General features: G+C 35.4%; 1 protein-coding gene across 2 annotated transcripts in view; it reads right to left on the bottom strand.

Moving 5' to 3' along the window:
* The window catches only part of MAD1L1 (mitotic arrest deficient 1 like 1), an 872,812-nt gene extending 867,678 nt beyond the window's left edge, over positions 1 to 5,134 (bottom strand). Inside the window, exon 1 of one of the 2 annotated variants that reach the window (XM_052000199.1) lies at positions 5,039 to 5,134. The gene's annotated coding sequence lies outside the window, so the exon portion shown is untranslated. Of the gene's footprint in view, positions 1 to 5,025 lie in introns of both variants that reach the window. The other variant, XM_052000207.1, reaches the window with a different exon arrangement.
* Between the last annotated feature and the right edge of the window lie 19,008 nt (positions 5,135 to 24,142).

The raw sequence follows: 24,142 nt of genomic DNA, 5'->3' as shown, positions 1-24,142 counted from the left end.
AAATTTCTTATTCCTGTTGGCCAAAAATTAAAACCAACTTTGCTAATTCCTTTTGTTACCACTCTTGTAAGCCATCTCTCCATTTGTCTTCTAGACAAAATACAAGTACTATGATGGGTAAAGTGGTAAAAGGAAAACACCATCAGATCTGAGGTGAAGAAGCCTGTGTTCAGAGAATTTACATGTTGTTTTCTCATCTGTAAAATGAGACCAAACAAAGTAACATCTAAGGTTCTTCTTCCAACTATAAAAGAGTGAATCTGTAAATCTATGCCCAGGTCCTGGACAAGGATCTTATATTTAGACTGCTAATAGCTAAATTAATGTTTCTAAATTATCCAAAAACTATGATTCTTCACATAATTTATCCCATTCCTCATTCTTCTGCCTGCTTCATTTTGCATATTCCTGCAAATTTTTTTTCATTTTTCAGTTTTATTGGTTGCCATAAAATTCATCAATAAGTGGCCATCAAGGGGCCATTCAGCTGAACAAGTTTAATACTACTGTTCTACAAGAAATGATGAGTAGATCGATTTCAGAAAAACCTGGAAAGACTTACTTGAACTAATGCTGAGGGAAATGAGAACCAGGAGAATATTGTATGTAGTAACAGCAACACTATATGATGATCAACTAGGATAGTCTCCTCAACAAGAGTGATCTAAGATAATCCCAAAAAATTTGTGATGATAAATGCCATTCATACCCAGAGAAAGAACTATGAAGTCTGAATGCAGATTGAAGCATACTATTTTCATCTTTTTAATTTATTTTTTGTTTTTTCTTTGTTGTTTTTTCCTTTTGTCCTGGTTCTTCTGGAAATATGTTTAACATGATTTTATATGTATAGCCTATAATGGATTGCTTGCTCTCTAGGAGTGAGGGAAGAAGTAAGGGAGGAAGGGAGAAAAATATAGAACTCAAAATCTTACAAAAATGAATGTTGAAAACTAATTTTACATGTAATTGGGGAGAAAATACTATTAAGTACAAAACAAAATACAAGTGGCCAGCCTACTGAAAATTAGTCTCTCCATACTTCTAGAGTGTGAACTAAGATGAGGTACCACAATAGGGCTTTGTGAACCAGTCAGCAATGTCTTAGCAAGAACCAGTTGAGATTAGATAACATAAATCTGTAGTAACCTTGGTTGGCAATGCTGTGTGACTTCCTCCACCAGCATTCAGCAACAAAAGCAAAGTTCTACAGCAAGGTAAGAAAACAAGGCAAGAGACAACAAAACAATATGCACTTGAACTTGGTTAACCAGAGACCAAGTCTACTATAGAAAAGAAAATAAGCAGAGATTATAATCAGGACAAACAAAAGATAGAGGAGTGAGAAAAACAAATGAAAGGATAGTTTATAAGAGATGGCCTAAAAGAAATCAAGGTTATGTCTCTAAGCCTGTTTACTTAATTGGATTTAGAAGATTAGAACTAGGAAATTAAATTAACATATTTTATACATAATATCTATACCTACATATGTACATGTTGTTTTCCTGATGAAATTTAAGTTCCTAAAGGGCAAGAAATATTCCATTTTTGCCTTTAGATGTTCAGTGTATAGCACAATGTCTGGCTTACAATTATCAAAATGAGGCAAAAGTATAAAGATTATAGTCTATAAATTAAACATCAATAAGCTTAATCCCTAATCCTGGGAATATTCTAGACCATAACAAAGGAATGCTTTATAAGCATTTAAAAAGGGAAGCAGTTAATACTAAAAAAACAAGCATAACAAGACAATATATCTTCATTTTTTTTCAACAGGAATAATGATAAGGAAAATGCTACAGATATAGCAGTTTTATTTTGCAACCAAGTATTTAACAGTTTTCTCTCACACTACATGGAGGAAATGTAGATATGAGTACACAATGGAGAGTGGAATACAAGGAGGTGAATTAAGAACCGCTAGAAAAATTAGAACTAAAAAAGCAATTGTGAACTGTTTGGTATTAAGTTGCAGGCAGATCTCCAATACAGTGGCCCAGAAATTCTTCTCATCCTAATTAATACCCAAATGACTTGTCAAGAATCACAGAACTACAAAATTGTAAAGTTTAAAGATGCTGTCACTGACTTTAAAAGTCCCAGCACTCTTCCTACTACACCACTGTATTTCAAGCAAGCCAGTCAAATTTACAGATGATATAGAACTGGGAAAGAAAGTTAATAGACCATATGAAAGAATCAAGATACAAAAAGATCTTTTCAGGCTTAAATAATGGGCTAAACTGAATAAGATTAAATAAGAATAAATAGTTAATTTTATACTTAGGCTAAAAAATCAACTTCAAAAATTTAAGGGAGCTATAGCTAGACAAAAGTGACCACAAAAAGCATCTAAAGACTTCAGTGGATTGAAAATTCAGTAAGTCAGCTGTATGACATGGCATCCTAGGTTACATTAAGAATAAAAGATGGAAGGGAGGGAGCAGGGGGAAGGGAGGGAGAATAAAAAATTGGAATACAAGGTTTTGAAAATGAAAAGCTTTAAAAAAAAAAAAAGAAAAGAAAAGAATAAGAATAAGAAACAGGGCAGCTAGATGGTACATTGGATCGAGGGTTAGCCCTGGATTCAGGAGGACCTAAGTTCAAATTCAGCCTCAGAGACTTAATACTCACTAGCTGTGTGACCTTGGATAAATCCACTTAACCTCAATTGTCTTGCCAAGAAAAGGAAAAGAAAGAATAAAAGAGGTAATAGTTCCACTGTGTACGATGCCCCAATCAAATCATACCTAGAATACAATTTTCAATTCTGAATACCAATTTTTAGGAAAGACTTAGAGAAATTAAAATAGACTTAGAAGAGAATAAGCAGAATGGTAGAAGGACTGAAGAAATAGTCATGTAAGTACTAGTTAAAGGAACTGATTGGAAAAGAGAATTTAAGAACATTTCAGATGTTTATCAACATCTGAAGGACTGTCATATAGGAAAAAAAAATGTTGATTTCACTGCTTGGTCCCAGAAGCTGGAACTTCAGGCTAGAGATGTTACTAGTTGCAGAAAGGAAAAACCTCACAATAAATAATACTGGATTATCTCATCATGTAGGGGTTTATCCACAGAGGCAGAATGAGTACCTTCCAATTAAGAAACAATTCTTGGTCAGGAATGATTGAACATGATGATCTCAAAGGTCTAATTCTTTATTATGATATATAAAATAATAGCTAACAATACTTAAACTAGATACTTCTCAAAGTTTTTAATCAGGAAAACAACGATCAAAGGTCCTTTCCACTTGCTTTATTGTGATCTGTAAAATATGGCAATAATTAAACTAGATACTTCTCAAGATTTTTGTCAGGAAACACTTTTGTAAACCTTAGGAAATCAGATATAATTTCAGATTTGTACTATCAAACAAAAGGAGTAGCAGTTTTAGTAGCTTTCTTTTGATCAATTTTACCATAGGAATCCAAAGGAAATTTCCCATAATGAAACTGACCAAAACAGAGGGGGCAGTATGGGAGTTAGAAGCCCAGAAAACAATTAGGTCAGAGGTTCTTAAACTGAGGTCCATGAAAATTGTGTGTGTGTAACACACATAATCATTATCAATATAATTAGTTTCCTTTGTAATTCTACTTCCAATTAATCTAATTAATGAAATACACTAATCTTATGAAGCATATATTTAAATGTATGTATTTAAAAGCATTATTCTAAGAGGTTCATAGTACCACAATGTTAAAAGGCTGCCTTACACAGGAAAAGGTTAAGAACCTTGATATTAAAAGTCGTGGAGAAGAGACTTTCCAAAAGTCAGATAGTAACATAAGGAAAGAGGGTTGAGTTTGAGCCCAGGAACTCAATGAAATGAAAGCAAGAGAGCAGGCAACTGCTAATTTCTTTATACAAGAAAAGTCTGAGGTGGAGGAAGAAGGAAAGGCAAAATGTTTGAACAGCCTGGGAACGATTATTTGCTTGTTAACAATAATTCACATATACAATGGCCTCCAAGATCTGCTTGTCAGTGGCTAAACAAGCAAGTAAAAAGTTATTTACCAATCATCAGCTGGAGTTACTCTTTTGCTAACTCAAAATTCTGTGAGATAGATGCTACTATTATCTCCGTTTTACAGATGTGGAAACTGAAACTCAGGGACATTAAGTGGGGTTCTCGGTCACAATTAGCTCCAGAGTCTCTGAGAGACTCAAACCCTGTGATCTTTCCGGCTCCAAAACAGGTGGCTACAACCATTTACATCATGGTGCCTAAAGAACAGATAGTATATAATCCATACCATTAAATACTACTACCTGGGGTCAAGGGATCAGATCTTTAGATCATAGGATAGTCTGACACCGAGCCCGAGATCTCGACCAGGAGCTCAGGCAGGAAGGGTTCAACGCGACCAAGATTCGGGGACCACGACCTAGACAAGAGGGCAGGAACCCCTGAAGGAATCCGAGGTGCCAGAAGGACTGACTCTTTGGCCCAGAGTTCGGGGACCCCCTAGGTGTCTGGGGGACCGAACTCTGCCCAGACTTGGAGATGCAAAGACCCCCGATACCAATAAGAGCAAATCTCTACTCAGGCTTGGGAATGCAGGGACTTCCGGGAGGTTGGAGCTCTTGCCCAGGCTTGGGGGTGCGGGGATCCCCGGAGGAATCAGCGGTGGAAGACTGCCCAGATTTGGGGGTACGGGAATCCCTCAATTAGAAGGACCGAGCCCCTGTCCGGAGTTGAGAATGTAGGGACCCACTGTGCCAAGAAGATCGAACCCCTACCCAGGCTTGGGGATATAAGGACCGCCTGGAAAATCAAGCCCCTGCCCAGGTTTGGGGGTACAAGGGCGTCCAAGGAACCCATGGTCCCGGGAGGACCAAGCCTCCGTTCAGGTTCAGCGGAGGCGGGATCCCTGAAAAGCCGGGAAGGAGGAGAAGAGAGGCACGATACTGTTTCCTCCACATCTACATAATCCCTCAACTAGCTCACGAACCCCCGGCCCAGCCCAGAGTGGAAATGTCTCACAAGCCCTGCCTGTTGTGCTGTACCTAAGGCGCTCACCCACACTACCGGAGCCCACTGCCGCCAGCCGCTGCTGCTACGCCGCTCAGATCTCCCTCCTCTCCTCCCGAGTCCACCTATCGCGAGAGGAGCCTCGGCTTTATGGGATCTAGGTGCCAATTACTGCCCTTTCCTTCAACACATGCAGTGCTACGGCGTCTTCCGAGGGCCAAACTTGTCTAGAAAAAGGCGTGTTCTTCACGTGGACTGAGAAACTCCTCCCTCAGTGGCGGGGAACTTGAACAAATTGATGATGTAGGCTAAGAAGAATTTGAATCGTTCACTTTTCAGGCCTCTACCTGACAAAGGGCTCAGCTCAATTTTGTCTGCTTTTTGTTGATTGTGAAAAAAATGTTAATCAGTAAGGACTTTTTGTTTTGTTTCCCTCCTCAGCCACAGGAATTTTTGAATTCCACTTGTTTCTAGAAGCCGGCAAAGACTTCCACGCAAATTTGCGATCAGGCTGTATTTTAAGGGATTTTCTTTTGTCTTTTAAATTCCAAGCGTTACTAGTCCGACGCTTAGTAGGTGCTTAAGAAACACCAGATGATTTCTTGCCTTCAGATGCTTGGAACACCGATCAAGCTTATTACACAGAACAAAATAATACGGAGAAGGCTCATACCCAAAGAGAACTTTTCCCTTTTTTAAAAGTAGCTTTATAGTTTTCAAAATGTATACAAAGATAGTTTTCAACATTCACCTTTGCAAAACCTTGTGTCTCAGATTTTCCTCCCTCTTTCCCCCTTCTCCCTCCCTTAGACTGCAAGCAATCTGAGGTAGGTTAAACAAGTGCAGTTCTTCTAAACATATTTCCATAGTCGTCATGCTGTCAAAGAGAATTTCTTAAATACCTACTCTGTGCTACGAACTTTTCAGAAAACTGGGCATGCAAAGGAAGGTGTGAAAACAAAACAACAATAACAGCCAAAAACAAAAACTAAAAACTAAAACAAAAGCAAACAAAAAAAAACCCTCACAAGCAAATCAGTCACTAACAGCTACGTTCCTTATAATGTTGCTTTCCGGTACTGCCGGAGAAACTGAGGCAAGATAGAGATTAGAGAGTATTTAAAAGGGAGAGATTTACTGGGACCAAAAGGATCCATGATTTGGTCCCAGGGCTGAATGAGACTATCGTCTCCAAGAATCCAGCAAACAATCAGAGTTCTCAATGACATATATACACGTGGCTCAGACACAGGGGGTAGACTGAGGCGGGGCGGAGTCAGGGTGCTGGGAGTCGGAAGGGGACTCTGACAAGGTGGGGGGAGCCACCAGAGATGGGGGAGGGAGACATCTTGATAAGACGGTATCTGATATATGGGTAGCTTGGGATGGGGAGAGGTTCTGATATTCTAAAACATAAGATCTTTTATCCTTATCAAATATTCTGATAAAGAGGAAAGGGGAGGTTTTGCAGGATAATTATAAACTGAGGCAGAACACCTAGAGAAACTGAGTCAGGGCAATAAAAGAGACGTGTCATAATGTTGACATTCCAAGCCTCAGCTTTCGCTGTCTTCCTTCTTTTTTTTTTTTTTTTTTTTCCTAGTGTTGCTGAATGCAAGTGAAGGAAGTCGCAGAGCCTTCCCAGCTGAGTCTACTACAAATATAAGTTATCTTATTTCATCTGATTCTTGTTGAGATGTAGCTGAATGATTCAGAGTCGTGTTGTGGTACCTCATCTTGGCACAGAGGTAAATGAAGGTTTAAACTCAAGCACTTCTCTGTTCTTTTTGTCATATCTGTTTAAAATCAAACTAGCCTTTTCCTGAAGCCACTGTCACCTATCTATGAATATTTTCTGTTTGTCCATTAACTTACCCTGTTTGTTTGTTTCTATTTGGCTCTTAGAGTGTCAATTAATTGTGCATATACTTGTTAACCACTCTAGAAGCTCTGAACTTTGAAAATGATCTGGTCGAGTTATAAAAGTTAAGGATTGGATTGATAAGAGAAAAATAAACTTGTAAGGAAAGGTCAGAAATTTTAATTGTTTAGTTTTTCAAATTAAAGTGAAGTAGCTATTGATTTAGGTGTAACTTTTGAAATAGTTTGTATTTGGAATTTAAAATTTTTGCTGTAAATTATATTAGTAGACTCCTACTATTTTTTGTAAGTAGATTTATTATTTCATAACTAGGAAGAAAGGAGACCTCCAGTTGAATCCCACTCCCCCACCTTGTGTCCATACTTTTAATTTAAATCTCAAATGAGATTAATCTATAGATTCCCACCTGCCCTAAACTATGTGGTCCCTTGGGAGGGAATTTTGGCTAAATTTAAATTGAAAGATTTATTTAAAACTTCTTTGTCTAACCAGCCTAATGTAAATTTTTATTAGATAACACAAACCTTTCTCTGTGTCTCTATGGAGAAATAATGCCCCTAAGCCACAGGAGAATACAGATACAGTGATAGATTATTACTAAATAAAAAATATGTAAATGATTTAATTTTAACCTTGCTCTCCTCAAGTGAAAGACAGAAAGTTATAGAGCAAGCCAATAGGTTAGCCTCAACAGAAGGGGTAAATCGCCAATTGTCCTTTACAAGATCCACAATGACACCCCAATAATCCTGATAATTACAGCAGTTTGCAGAAGAATAGATGATTTTTACTTGAGGGTATAGATATTTGTGCAGTTTCCAAAAAAAAACTAGAATAGGTTTCAGGAGACAGTACAAAAGGAGGGTGAGAATCCTCCTCAATTTTTACAATAGACTAGGCAAAAATGCTAACTTAGAAATGCTGGGATCATTTGTACCCATTTTGTTAATCCCTGCCTGAGATATGAAAACATTTTAAAAATGTTTCTATTGTGGAAGAAAATGTAACTTTCTATTGATAAGTTAATCAAAAGAAATTTAACTAATAACAATAACTGAAGCTGGATCTGGAAATTAATTTTGTTGTAACTCATAAGCATACAAGCTATTGGGTAAGTTTACTACCTGCTTCCATGTTATCTTTAAAATCCACCATTTTTAAAACCCACTTAATTTAATAATTATTATTATGACAAGATCTCCAAGTCAGATTTTGGAATTCCCTGCTCTCTGATGGTATTTTTTTCCTTACAAATTACACACTCCACTTAGACCAAAATGTTTAAAGTACAAAATACATTTTTGTCCTGTAGGTTTCTCTAATGTGTTCTTAAGTGCAATCACTTTAGAATTTCAGCAATTTATGTTTAAAATGAATATTACAAAAGCTCTTTGTATGTGAATTTTAATAAGAGTTAAAAATTGCAGCTCTCAATTTATAAGTTACAAAGTATTAATTCTTTCAAGATTCTGAAAAGTGAACCGTAAGAAAACAGAATTCAGAAGAGACTATGACTTAATTTGGAAAACTGCTTTGAGTTGATCCCTGTAAGTAAAAGAACTCTATTTTCATTTGGAAGGTCAATCCTTTTGTAATCTGTTAAAAGGTTTATGACTAGCCACAACCCCACTCTTGTATTTCAATAAGAACATGAGCCACTGCATACTTTCTAAAAGATTGCAATCACTAAAAACTAATGGTTTTCTCTTTTAAAAAGGAGCTGTTTGACAAACTATTTTTGAGACTATTTTTATTAAATAAACTAAGAATATTATTATTAACTATGAAGATTAGGCAATATGGTCGAGCTCTTTTGATCTCCTAAAGAACACCTGAATTATTATAGCTAATCAAACAACAGATTATAATTGTGAAAATGCAAGCAAACAACAACAGAAAGAGTAGATGCTATGTTGTGGTCCACACTCATTACCCATAGTTATTTCTCTGGGTGTAGCTGATTCTCTTCATTACTGAACAAATGGAGCTGTTTTGCATCATCTCATTGCTGAAGAGAGCCACATCTGTGATAAACAAACTATTGAAAAGAATCCCCTCAATTGAATTAACTCCACAGCTTGGAGAGTAGAGTTGTAGAAAGACATTGGTTTAACAATGATATGTACAGTCTGAGATATGATTGAAATTTTTTTTTTCAGTAGCATTTTATTTTTCCAAATAACATTTAAAGATAGTTTTCAACATTCAATTCCACAAGATTTTGCATTCCAAATTTTTTCTCTATCCCTCTCTTACCTCTCCCTTCCCCAAGACAGTGAGCAATATGATATAGGATATACACTTTTAAACATGTTTCCATATTTGTCATGTTGTACAAGAAAAATCAAACCAAAAGGGAAAAAACCACGAGAAAAAAAAAAAAGCAAAAAGAGTTGAAAATAATGTGCCTCAATCCACATTTAATCTCCATAGTTCTTTCTCTGGATGCAGATGACATTTTCCATCCCATATCTATTGGAATTCCTGATCACATAATCTTGCTATTACTATGTACAATGTTCTCCTGATTCTGTTCACTTCTTTCAGCATCAGTTTATGTAATTTTTCCAGGCTTTTCTGAAATCAGCCTGCTCATCATTTCTTATAAAACAACAATATTCCATCACATTCATATACCATAACTTAGCCACTCCTCATTTAATGGGCATTCACTTAATTTCTAATTCCTTATCACTACAAAGAGAACTAAACAAAAGGTATACACAGTTTGCCCTTTCAGTATAATTGCTGAAATTGCTCTCCAGAATGGTTGAATCAATTCACAACTTTACCAACAATGCATTAGTGTCCCAGTTTTCCCACATTCCTTCCAACATTTATCATTATTTTTTCCTGTCATCTTAGCCAACCTAATAGATGTGACATGGATGATATGGCTGAAATGTAAAAGAAAGTTGGGTAATCTGAGTGATAGGTCTGGAAGATTTGAATAGAAAAATAAAGACTGAACAGAAAACATGGAAGGTAGATAAGGTTTAGGGACAAATGTGGGACACACCATGTATACAGTAGTCAGGCAACAGCAAGCCCACTCCAATCCCCTCCTGTCTCTGACCAGTTACCCTGCATGCCCTTTTTTCTGGCTTCAGACATGCTGAGAGAGCATAAAGAAGTTAGATTCTGTTTAAGTAGAAAGATTGAGAATGAACATTTCATAACTTGATTTGATAGTCAATAGACAAAGTTACCTAGGATTAAGAGAAATTTGATAAGCAAGATGTTTCTAAGTGTAAGAATTGGAATAAATTACAGTCACTTTAAAAATCTTTAGCACTGGATTAGGTGGAAATAATGAATTTATAATATAAAATGCTTGGAATTGATTTTGTATTAAAAAATTAAATAATTGAAATTACATATTGAGATTCTATATGATACCATTTGGAAAATAGATCCAGGTGTAATTAAATTTATTATGGTCTAAATGTGTTTCTTCCAATAAGATGCTTTTGATTAGTCAAATTTTATTTTATTATATGGGCCAGAAAATGTATTAATTGTGTAGTTTAAGCTGTTGTCTTAGTTACTTGAGATAACAATTAATCTCAGTTATTTGATTTGTTATTTGTATAAAGATAATGACTAACATTAATTTCATAATTCATTATATTAGGAATATTAAAAAAGAAAACTCTTCTTCACTTTTTTAGTTCATGGATTTAATTTAATTTACTAATGTAAATATGTTATAAAAGAATTCTTTAAAAATATAGGAGACAATAATAATACTTTTCTGTGAAGTTGGCATAGCAAGAAACACTTTAAAATGTCCTCATCTGTGACAGGCAGAGTTATAAAATCTTAGTAGACCTGATAATGATTTAAAGTTGAATACTAGCAGATTGATAAATGAGTAAAATGTCAATATCTTAAGAATTTTAGATCTAATTTAGGTAGAACTGTCATTTTTATTATATTAGTTAAGCCTTCCCATGAGCAATTAATATTTTTCCAGTTGTTCAGATTTTACTTTATGTGAAAAGTGGTTTTTATAATTATGTTAATACCGTGTTTCCCCGATAATAAGCCCTCCCCCGAAAATAAGCCCTATTGAGATTGCTACTGTAGTGAAAGTGATCCCCTGCGCTACATACTACATTATGGTACCTGCTGTATGCACCGTTCCCCCTCTTCCCTCTCCCCCCGCCCTGGTGAAATGCACACCGCGCTCCAAGCTGCATCCAATCAGAGCTGCAGCAGTGAGCACGTCATCCGGTTCTTCCCCAGTGATTTGCTTGCTGGCGCCATTGAGAGCAGTGCCGGGGAGGAGAGCTGAGGCAGGACAACATAAAAACCCGATATGTAAGCGGGAGTGAGGGGGCATGATGAAGGATAAAAGAAGAACTCAAGGGGCATCATGGAGGATAAAAGAACTCAGCCAGCACTCACCGCGCTAAAGAAATGAAGAACTTCCTTGCAGAGAGAAGAATAGATCAAGTAATGATTCCTGCAGGAATGACTGCCTATCTCCAGACCCTTGATATTGCAATAAACAAGCCAGTCAAGGACCATTTGCACATGGAAGTCAATGACTACATTGAAAATAGAATGGAAAGAAATCAGCGTGGAAACTTTGTGAAGCCCTGTCTGCAAGAAGTCGTGACTTGGGCGAAGAAGTCATGGGATAAAATTACTGACAGCTGTGTCGCCAAGGCACTACGAGCAGGTTACCTGGACAAGACATGTTCATTTAAAGAGAACTATATTGCTGGACATGACAGATTTGGTCCACTTCTTCTGAAGGAAACAGAGGTGCAAGACATCCAGGACGGAATTCAGGGTATGGACACTTATGACAATGTTGTTGAAGAAGATGACATGATCATTATTGAATAAAGGTACTTTTTTTTGTTCACATTTACCTGTTTATTAAAATTGCTGTCAATGTTCATTAAAATAAGCCCTCCCCTGAAAATAAGGCCTCTGGTGGTTTTTTTTTCTGTCCAAAAAAATTAATAAGACAGTGTCTTATTATTGGGGAAACACAGTATAGTTTCTAGGTTTGTCTTGGCAGGTAGACATCCAAATATTTTATTTTGGCCATAGTTTATTTTAAATGGAATTTCTCTTTTTATCTCTTGCTGCTGGACTTTGTTAGAAACATAGAAATGCTGCTAATTTGTGTGGGCTTATTTTATATATTGTAAATTTGCTAAAGCTGTTAATTATTTCAAATAGGTTTTGGATGATTCTCTAAATATACCATCATACCATCTACAAAGAGTATTAGTTTTATCTCTTCATTGCCTACTCTAATTCCTTTAACATTTTTTCTTTTCTTATTGCTAATGCCAATATTTCTAGTACAATATTGAATAACCATCGTGATAATGGGCACTTTTGATATTATTGGGAATTGTGTCTAGCTTCTCTCCATTACAAATAATGCTTGCTGGTAGGTTTAGATAGATGCTGCTTATCATTTTAAGGCAAAGTCCATTTATTTCTATGCTTTCCAGTGTTTTTTGTCAAAAGCTTTTTCTGCATCTATTGAGATTATCACATGATTTCTTTAAGTTTAGTTATTGATATGACCAATTATACTGATATTGATATTCCTGATATTGAATCAGCCCTGCATTCCAGATATAAATCTCACTTATTATTGTATCATTTTGATGATAAGTTGTTAAAATCTCTGTTAATTTAAAATTTTTGCTTTAATATTCATTGATCTGTAATTTTCTTTCTCTGTTTTGACTCTTTCTGATTTAGGTATAAGCACCATATTTGTGTCAGAGAAGGAATTTGGCAGGACTACTTCTTTGACCATTTTCCCAAATAGTTTATATAGTATTAGAATCAATCATTCTTTAAATGTTTGATAAAATTCACTTATAAATTCCATCTGACCTTAGAGGTTATTTCTTAGATAGTTCATCACTGATTTGTTCAATCTCTTTTTCTAAAATGTGATTAAGTAATTTATTTCCTCCTCTGTTAATGTAGACAATTTATATTTTCGTAAATATTCATCTCCTGCAATTAGACTACAATTTGTTGGCATACAATTTGACAAAATATTTCCAGATTATTGTTTTAATTTATTCTTCATTGATGGTAAATTTATCCTTTTCATTTTTGATACTCATATTTTTTTTTCCTAATCAATTGGGTACATTGCTCATGGTACAGTGAAACTAATATGATAAAAATAACAATTTTATCCTAAATTAATCTATTTGTTCAGTGCCAACTCAAACTGCCAAAAAATTATGTCATCGAGCAAGAAAAAATGATAACAAAATTCATTTGGAAAAACAATAGGTCAAGAATATCAAGGGAATTGAATATTTTAAAAAACGTAAAGGACAGTGGTCTAGCATTATTATCTAGGAATGGAGGGAGAAGGGGAAAAGGGAAGAGGAAAAATTTGGAGCACAGTTTTGCAAGAGTAAGTGTTATATTTTGAAAAATAAAAAGCTGTTTAAAAAAACATATAGTACTGGCTAAGAAATAGAGTCATAGGTCAGTGGACTAGATTAGATACATATGAATGACACAATAATCAATGATTGTAGTACTCTAGTGTCTGATTAAACCCCCAAAATCCCAGTTTGTGGGATAAGAACTCACTATTTCACAAAGATACAGGAAAAATTTTAAAATAATGTCAGAAACTCTACATAGACTTACATTTCACACATCATATCAAAAGAAAGCCAAAATGGATATATGATTTAGATAGAAGAGGTGATACGATACGCAAATTAGGAAAGCAAGGGATAGTTTACCTATCAAATATTTGAAGAGGAGAAAAATTTATGGCCAAAGAAGAACCAGAGAACATTATGAAATGCAAAATTGACAGCTTTGATTTAATTAAAAAGTTTTTGCACAAACAAAACCAGTGTAGGCAAGATTAGAAGGGAAGTAGAAAGCTGAAGGCAGATGGGGGAAGGGGGGATTTTATAGCCAGCATTTCTGCTAAAGACCTCATTTCTAAAATATATAAGAAACTGAGTCAAATTTATAAGGATACAACTCATTCCCCAAATGATAAATATGGTCAAAGCATGTGAACAATTTTCAGATGAAGAAAGTAAAGCTATTTCTAGCCATACGAAAAAATGCTCTAAATCACTATTGATTAGAGAAATGCAAAATACAAGGACTTTGAGCTACTACCTCATGCCTCTCAGATGGGCTAAGATAACAGAAAAGATAATGATAATAAATGTTGGAAGGGGTGTAAGAAACTTGGTATACTAATGCATTGTTGGTGGGGCTGTGAAATGATCCAACCCATCTGGAAAGCAATCTAGAATTATGCTGTTTGGGTCTGTATCCCAAAGAAATCATAAAAGAGGGGAAAGGATACACATGTACAAGAATGTTTGTAGCAGCTTTTTCTATGGTGGCAAAAAAATGGAAAATGAGCTCATCAATTGGGGAATGGTTAAATAAATTATGTAAGTGAACATAATGGAATATTATTGTTCCACAAAAAAAAAAAAAAAAAGATGAGCAGGCTGATTTTAGAAAGGCCTGGAAAGATTTACATGAACTGGTGCTGAGCAAAATAAGCAGAACAAGGAAAACATAACAACAGAAAGATTGTGTGTTGATCAACTATGACAGACTTGGTTCTTCTCAGTAGTTCAGTGATCCAAGGCAATCCCAATAAACTTTGGATGTAAACACTATCTACATCCAGAGGGAGAACAATGGAGACAATGTAAATCAACATATGCAATGTTCACTTTTTTTTTCCTCCTTTGTCATATTTCCCAGAAAGGGAAATTCTGATTTTTCTCTTCCAACATGATTCATAAGGAAATATGTAAAAAAAAAAAAAAAGCTTTTTTTTGCATGTAACTTGAGGAAATTTTAAATTAAAATTAAAAAAAAAAAAGACTTCAAGATATGACCTCATGCTCATGTTAAAGTAAAATGACTTGGAAGGAAAAGGGCCCACATGTGCAAAAATGTTTGTAGCATCTCTTTTTGTGGTAGCAAAGAATGAGAAAAGGAATAGATGCCCATCAACTGGGGAATGGCTGAAAAAGTTGTGGTACATGAATAATGGAATATTATTGTTCTATAAAAAAATGATGGAACAAGCTGATAATAGAAAGACCTGGAAAGATTTACATGAAGTGATGCTTAGCAAAACAAGCAGAACCAGAAATTTATTGTATACAATAACAACAAGAATGTGTGATGATTAACTATGAAAGGCTTGGTTCTTCTCAATAATTCAATGATACAAAGGAATCCCAATAGACTTTGGACAGAAAATGCTATCTGCAACTAGAGAAAGAGCTAAGAAACCAAATGTAAATCAACACATGCTATGTTCACTTTTTTTTTTTATCTCTCCAATGGTTTTTCCTGTTTGCTCTGATTTTTCTCTCCCAACATAATTCATAAAACAATGTGTATTAAAAATAAATAAACTTTTTAAAAATGACTTGATTTTAACTAAAATCTAAAAATTACAAAGGAAAAGATTCTTATTCAAGATTGTGATTTAATAATAATAATCATGGTGATGATTATTATTATTCAGTTTCTAACCACTGGATCGCTTTGTCCTAAAAAATTTTTGTAGCTTTTTGTCTCCTACAAGTAAGGTTAAATAAGCATCTGACAGTCATGTCCACCTGTCTTTCAGGATAATTTGTAGGAAGCTTATATTATAGACTAAACACCATATAAATTTTGGTTATGGTGAAAAAATTGGTTATTGTGAACTGTAGCAATTATATTGGACCATAAATGTTTCCTTATATTGTTCAAGTTGACAATTATTTCATTAACTCTTCTGTGAAGACTCTCAATATGTTTCTGCCTGGGGAAATTAGAACATATCCTGCCAACATCAGCTCAAACTCCTTAGGTCTTTTTTTTCGCCTAAGCCAAGAACCTCCAACTAGAATGTTGAAATATTTTAGCCCAGTACAGTTTAAACATAGATTCTAGTGATCACAGATCACAGATTTAAATGCTAAAACTTTATATATTCAATATGGTAACATCAACATTGTTAGAAAAATAGATTCTCTTGTAATTTTTATATTATGTTATACTTTCAGTATAAAAAGCATTTTATTAAAAAAAAAGAAAAAGAAAAAAAGCATTTTATAATAATTATAATTATTATAATAATGAAAAAATGTGTTGTTTTTCTCTAATAAGATGTTTTGACATGTTTATAAATTTGTTTCAATTCTGGTGGTAATGTGGTATAAATTCAATAAAGCTTAAACTTAAAAGCAACAGAGGTACCTACTACATCTAATTAGAATGAGAAGATTTATAGATCAGTTTTATGTAAGTTCCACTGAAATTTGTTCAGAATGATTTTCTGTTTAAAGCAATTTAGAGAGGCATTCAACTGAATTGGGATAATTTGACTAGGAATGGATTTTGGTTTATGTTTCAAATCTATGATATTGTTTATGATACTGCCCAGATATAGGATTAGGATTACAACTTCTTTCTTTTTTTTTTTTTTTTATTATAACTTTTTATTGACAGAGCCCATGTCTGGGTAATTTTTTACAACATTATCCCTTGCACTCACTTCTGTTCCAACTTTTCCCCTACTTCCCTTCACCCCCTCCTCCAGATGGCAAGCATTACAATTTCTTTCTAATCTGTATATTGCACTATAAGCTTAACTACTAAATGGAAAAAAAAAAATTGGAAAACTGTTTATTCTTAAATTCTTGCGTAGTGTAAAGAGAAAATTTCATTTAAATTTATTTAGCTATCAATTAAGAAAATTATAAGATTATTAGTTGTTATTAAGGGTTATTATGATAAGAACAATTTAATTGGACTTTTTTTTTTTTTTTGCATTGCTTAATTTAGAAAACTGAATAGCAATACATTTATATTTGGACTAGAGTGGAGTGGTGATTAGGAACTTATTTATGATAATTAGGAATTTCTAGTATAAGACAATTAAGTATTGCAAGACTTCAAAATATATAGGAATCATTGGATTCCCTAACACATAATAAGACTGTTGCAGGACTTCAAAAACTTGCAGGAATCATTGGATTCCCTACACATGAAGTAATGGACAATAGATTGGTTTTGGACTATCTTTTGGCTGCTGAAGGCGGCATATGTGTGATTGTTATTTATATACTTTCCTTCTGGAACTTCTGGAAATCTTTTACAACACCATGTTAATTCATATTGTTTGTTATATCACTACTTGCCTGTACAATTCATGTTTGTTACACCACATTGAGCCTGTACTGGCTATGGGGAGAGTCATCACTGCTAGCCTGTGCTTTATTGCTATGTGCTTCTGTAATACCCCCCCATGCTGATGAGTTTATGTGTGCCTATTTCAAGTAAGACCCTTCAGCCCAGAGGAAACTTGCTAACAATATCTGGTTTGATTCCCCACTTCCCTTTGGTGTTTTTCATCTCTCTTCCTGAGAAGTCAAAGCAGACGTGATCATCTCCTTTTTGGTGTTTTCGCCCCTCTTCCTGATAAGTCAGGGAAGATGTGATCACCTCCTTTTGGGGGTTCTCACATCCCTGAGAAGTTAGGAGGGCATGACCACCTATGTTCTAAAATAAAAGAAAGCGGGAGATGCAGAGGGCTGAAACTTTTTTTTTATTATAGCTTTTTATTTACAAGATATATACATGGGTAATTTTTCAGCATTAACAATTGCAAAATCTTTTGTTCCAACTTTTCCTCTCCTTTCCCCGACCCCTTCCCCCAGATGGCAGGTTGATCAATACATGTTAAATATGTTAAAGTATAAGTTAAATACAATATATGTATACATGTCCATACAGTTATTTTGCTGTACAAAAAGAATCAGACTTTGAAATAGTGTACAGTTAACCTGTGAAGGAAATAGAAAATGCAGGCAGAGAGAAATAGAGGGATTGGGAATTCTATGTAGTGGTTCATAGTCATCTCCCAAGCAAACCTCAATGAGCACCTCAGAAAAATAAACAAATACACAAAACAAACAAACAAAAAAAAAAAACACCAACAATTCATTGAGAGTGACATTTGAGATCTAAGGCCTGTGGATAGGTCTTTGGTAATAAGGTTAGGAGGACAATGTTTGGAAGGCTCTCTTGGTTTCTTTTGATTCATTTTCTTATACTATGTGGTTTCATATATTTGGCTTTTTATAGTCACTCTGAGCCTTGGCCATAGACCTTTAAGACCAGTGTTAAAGTATGATATTCATGCCCTTGCTTTTTCCTCTAACAGCAAATATTTCTAACCAAGTCAAGAAAGTTGTGATTTTAAAAAATGATGAATCTTTTACTGTTTTCAAACTAAAACAAGTCAATATATGATATCGATATAGGATATATGATCCTTAATAATCAAATCCACCCAAAGCTTAAACCCAAATTACTCTGATTCTCACTAGAAAATCAATAATAGATCCCAGGCCAAGCTCTACTTGGTCATTGTTTCGGCCCTGATTGGCTCAGAAAGAACGTAAATAGTAATTTTTGTTGGTTGGGCCAGAAACCCTGATGGTCTTTCCCTCTCAAATTGATTTATTTTGACTAGGTAAAAGAAGCCTTTCTCTGCCTCATTTCTTACCCCAGTTTTAATCATTTGATTGGGTATTGCTTCAGTCAAAATGACATCTGTTAAAGTTAACTTAAAAAGGCCAAAATCTCTTTCTGCATCCAGGACTATCTTCAGTTATCCTGATCTATATTTGGCCACTGAATCCAGATAGTTCCTGAGGAGAAAATAAGGCTGGTAACATTGCACAGCCCTCCCTTACTTAAATACACTTGCAATTTGTGATATCACCTCCCTGATGACATAGTTCTCTGGGAAAATAAAGAATAAGCAACAATAACAGTCTGAGATGACATGAAATTAGAGAAGCATTATTCCCTTACTATAACTATGCCCCTAATTTTCCTTTTATGGCAAATTTCTATAATCATGGCAGATGATCAATATGAACACAGTATGAAATCTTTATAGGTTAATACTGGAGCACATCTGAGTTATTAAAATAAGATGCAGGTATAAGATTTGAGTTATTTAGCCTAGAATTTTAATTTTTTCTACATTCTAAACATCTAAGTAGAAGAGTATTTGGCCTGATATCTATCTGTTCCTAAATGTATACATATACATATACATATATATAGTATGTATGTATGTATTTGTGAAATAAAATCATCAAATCTTTCCAAAAAAATGTAGGAATAATTGAGTATGATGCAGCAGTAGCATATAGCAAACTGTATTCTATGAATTATTAAGACTAAATCAGAAACCTTTTCAGTTATGTTTTGACAAAAAGAATTTTGGTGCAATCAATTTCCTTAGAAAAGACTAATTTATGAAATAAATTGTTACTGACGTGGATGAGGTCCCTTTAAGATTCCTTTCTGATTCCCACCCCTCCTAGTTAATGTAAATTACCTTTTGATTCACAAATCCTGGTCCCTTTGAATTCCAATCAAAGATCTGGACCTGTCCCAGCCCCCGTCCTGATCTGAGCCAACTTGGGGCTACACCCAAAGGCCCCTCTAGCTAAATCTCCCATTATAAAAGGGCCACGCTAGGACTCCCTCTTTGCAGAAGTCCAAAACATGCTAGCCTTACACTTGGCATGTCAGGATAACTATGCTTTAATCCTGCTCCCAAACTCAATAATAAACCTCTTTTATCAATCTAGCTTTTTGGGCCAATAAATACTAGACTTCACTTACCGCCATATCCTTGCGCCAAATCCAATGGGGTTGCAGGGGAGCTCCATTTGACTCCCTGTACCGAACCTGCCACTAGACCTCAATTGAACCCTAATTTCATTTAGATACCCCCATATCCATACCTCATCATTACCTGAATGGGAAAAGTCAATTTTATTTGGGTTTTGAAATGGACAAATCCCTCCTTCCCGCCTCGGGCCAGCAAAAGAAAGTTTGCTTAGTTAGATTGGGGATTTCTTTTCTATTTCAAAAGACCGGCTCAACAATGCCCTTAAGGTTATCTGTTCCAGGTGGGTGGTACTCGGGTGGTACTATCTATCTATGTTAGAATATCTGCTCCCCCCCCCTTGTAAAATGCTAATCACAGATTACAATGCAACAAGCGGAACAAAAAATGTTTATAAGGATGGTTTTAGTTAGTTCTGTGTTCTGTAAGGCACGGAATTTTGACCATTCCATCCCAAGCTCGGTACCAAATAAATTCTAAATCTTTCTCATTGCGGCTGTCTTGAATTTTATTGCCTGGGCTATTTCAGGTTTACTATTTAATTTAGAATTACTACCTGGATAATTGAGCATGTCTTGAATTACAAACATGTTTTACTATAAACAATTTATTTACTATGCATTGTTCTGAAATTGATTATTCAGTGTATTTAAAAATCACATCCCAGGGCCATCTCCAATCAAATTGATCTATGTCTTGTCACTGTAGCTAGATAGCTTTGGAGGAGCTAGATAGCACCAAAGATAGCTGGTGACTTTGGACACTCCTACTTTACTCCAGTTCACTTGAATGTCAAGCTATCATCTTCCTGATGTCATTGATGCTCTTTGAGAACTAAGGATAAACAACAATAGCAGCAGCCCTACTGAGGACACAACTGGACAGTTCCAGTTAGGCAATACTGCCCCTTCCTTTCCTTCTTCTCTCCATTCTTCCCAACCTCTCTCCATCTTTCTTTTTCTCCCTTCCTCGCTCCTTTCTTCCTTGCTTTCCTCCCTCTCTTCCTTCTTTGCTCCTTTCCTCCCTCCTTGCTTTCCTTCTTTCCTTTCTTTTTTCCTCCCTCCTTCCCTTCCTTTCCTTCTTTCTCTTTTCCCTCCCTTTTTCTCCTTCCTTCCTTCTTCACTTCTGCATAAGAGTGCTCTTTGGAAAAGAATGTAAATTTCTCAAAATAAAGGTTTGTTAAACCGGGATTTGATAAAGCCCATTTGACTTTAAATGGACTACTTGACTATTCCTTAAACCCAAATCACTATAGATGTCACACATTGACCACTAATGGATCTCAGTCCAACATTATTTGGGTTTTGTTGGCTCAGAGGGTAAATAGCAATTTTTTTGTTCATGCCAGAAACCCGGAGGGTCTTTCCCTCCTAAAATTTGTAAATCAATAAAAGAGCTCTTTTTTTTGGGTGGGTGGGAGGTGAGTCCTCATTTCTTACTAAGTCTTAATCACTGAATGGTTTTTGCCTCAACAAACTGTGACCTAGGACAGACTTAAAAAGTCAAGCTCTCCCACTGCAGGAAGACAAGCCACAATATCCCATCCCAGAATCTTTTGTTACAATTGGTACAATTAGTTTGGCAACTTTTAAATGAATTGTCTTCTTATAAAAAAATGTATTATTAGTTTCTCATCCTCCTGGGAAGAGGAGGAAGAAGGGAGAAGGCAGAGAATGAGAAGCTAAAAGTAAATAACTAAAATAAATAAAATTTTGTTTTATTTGATGGAAGTTTTGTTTTCAAAAAAATAACAAGATCTGATAATTACATACGTCAAATATAAGAATTAGGCTCAGAATTTTCTAATTTTTCAGTCTATACTTGAGTTTCCTAAATAAAGCAACTTAACAATATGCTAACCTACATTACAAGGCAAATATAGGCAAACTAAAGTTTCTTCCCTTTCTTGATCCTGAATCTGAGATGAAGAATAAAATAGATAAACAATATAAGTTAAATGATTGTGGAATCTGTTAATTTAAGAGATACCTTTTAGTCAGCCTATATAATTATATTTAAAAATACTAATTTCATAAGTAAAAGAAATTGTTGTACAAGACATATCGTCATAGGATTTTTTTTTTTTTTTTAAGATTCTTCCTTCAGTGTATGGTTGGCAAAGTCCAAATATTTGCTTTAGATAAGATGGAGCAGAAAGTGATGCGGGAAAGATTCCTTTCTAGATTCCCACCCTCTCCTAGTTAATAATGTAAATTGTCCTTTAACTCACAAATCCTGGTGCCTTTGAATTCCAATAGAAGATCTGATCTGTTCCCTGCCCCACCCGGATCTGAACCAACTTTGGGGCTACACCTAAAAGCCCCTCAAGCTAAGTCTCCTATTATAAAAAGGCCATGCTGGGAACCCCTCTTTGCAGAGATTCCAAACATGGCTACCATGTGAGGACTCTCTGTCCACTGGACCCTCTGTCCAGTGCCTTCCTTATCTCTACCTTTGCCTATACTTTAACTTTGCTTATCCAATAATAAACCTCTTTTATCAATCTAGCTCTCCGGGCCAATAAATGCTTTTATTGGGATCTCACGCCACTACTAGATCCCCTTGCGCCAAATCTGTACCCCAACCTGCCACTAGACCTTAACCCTAATTTCATTTAGCTCCCCCAAAGCTAGACCTCAACAAAAGGAGTGTGGAAAAATTTAAATTGTCTGGTTTAGAAATTTTTAATTTGGTGTTTTTATTAGGTTTGAGCTAGTTCTCACTACTTAACCTGGTTATTGACTCAGTAAACTTAAAACTGTATTAAAGTGTATTTTTAGGGGCAGCTAGGTGCAGCAATGAATAGAGTACCAAGCCCTCAATTCAGAAGGACCTGAGTTCAATTGTGACCTCAGACACTTAACACTTCCTAGCTGTGTGACCCTGGGCAAGTCACTTAACCCCAATTGCCTCAGCTAAAAAAAATTCTGCTAAAGTGTATCTTTACAAGAGATTTTAACACAGAAGGAAATCCACTAGAAGTTACACTGAAGCCGCATCCATTTCAGAATGCCTAAAAAAGAGAGATCTTTAGAGGAAGAGAGGACTGCTTCAGGAGACATTTTCAGAAATATGAGTTAAAATCTCTGTGCCTTAACATATGATGGACTGATGAAATGGACAATTTTATCTTTTACTACTTATTTCTTCATTATGTGCCTCTTTTCTGTAAGGTCTGCTTGCCAAAGAAGATTGCCTCCAATGGGGCAATGGGTTATATCAATGTGTTTGGTTACTCTTTCTCTTACTACCCCTCATTTTTCCCATTATAAGTCCCATAATTAAAAACTTTTGATGAAACATTTGTCATACTAGTTAATGGTTCATGAGAAAACTCTACCCTCCCAGAATTAAAGTGGGAAATGACAAGAAAATTAAGGTAATGACAGAAAATTATTAATAGCAAATGTTACTTATTACTCCCTTAAAAGATTCCAGTAATGTCAGAATTTCAGTAATGTCTTTATAGTCCTACTCTTAAGATATTCATTCTTCATTAGGTTGAGCTGAACCATACTCTAAGTCCCCCTGAAGAGGGAACCCCAAAACTCTGAAAATCCTTAAAAGAGAAAATCTCCTTCAACTCTGCCTCAGTGAGGGGACTCCACCCCCAAGCACAAACAGTTTCATCTTTGTTATCTGAGTGGGGTTGGCTCAATCCTAAAACCCATGGGTTTCTCCTTTAAGGATTTTCAGAGTTTTGGGGTTCCCTCTTCATCTCCACCCTGGGATTTTACACTATAAAGAAACCTAGTGTAAGCTGAGTCTCAGCTCCTTAAGTCCTTGTCCTCTTCCAATGGGATTCATGGCATGAAGGACAAAACCATAAGAAAGAAGTGGTTTTCCTGGCCTGGATTGCCAACGGCAGCTAGGCTCTCATGACCAGTCCTTGATACCTCATATAATTTCCTCCCTTTTTCTTGTAAAGGTATAAGAACCTCTTATTGTGAGTATGTAGGGGGGGCAGTCACCAGGATGGCATGTTTCTTACTCAGTTATCTAAATTAAAAAAGCTTTATTCCTCAACTCATAATTTGACTTGACAATGAAAGCCTGAAACTGGAAGACTGGGAGAGGAAACATTGCTGGAGTGGAAGAACAGCTAATGCAAAGACAGAGATGGGAGATAGAGTTATGTTTGGTCTACCTGACATCTACGGGAGGGGGTGGGGGAAGGAGAGGAAAAGTTGGAACAGAAGGTTTTGCAATTATCAATGCTGAAAAATTACCCATGCATATGTTTTATAAGTAAAAAGTTATAATAAAAAAAAAGTGACAATGGAAAAAAAAAAACTAAATGTTCAAAGAATTTGAACAAACAATTTTCAGATGAAGAAATTAAAACCATCTCTAATCATATGAAAAGGTGCTCCAAACCACTATTGATCAGAGAACTGTAAATTAAGACAACTCTGAGATACTACTACACACCTCTCAGATTGGCTAAGAAGACAAAAGATAATGATGAATGTTGGAAGGGATATAAGAAAACTGGGACACTGACACATTGTTGTTATAACTGTGAACTGATCCAACCATTCTGGAGAGATATTTGGAACTA

Source organism: Antechinus flavipes, chromosome 1, assembly GCF_016432865.1.
Source record: "Antechinus flavipes isolate AdamAnt ecotype Samford, QLD, Australia chromosome 1, AdamAnt_v2, whole genome shotgun sequence".
In the NCBI taxonomy this organism is placed as follows: Eukaryota; Metazoa; Chordata; class Mammalia; order Dasyuromorphia; family Dasyuridae; genus Antechinus; species Antechinus flavipes.
The sequence above is the reverse complement of the archived record's forward strand: the minus strand, read 5'-3'. Positions and strand labels throughout refer to the sequence as shown.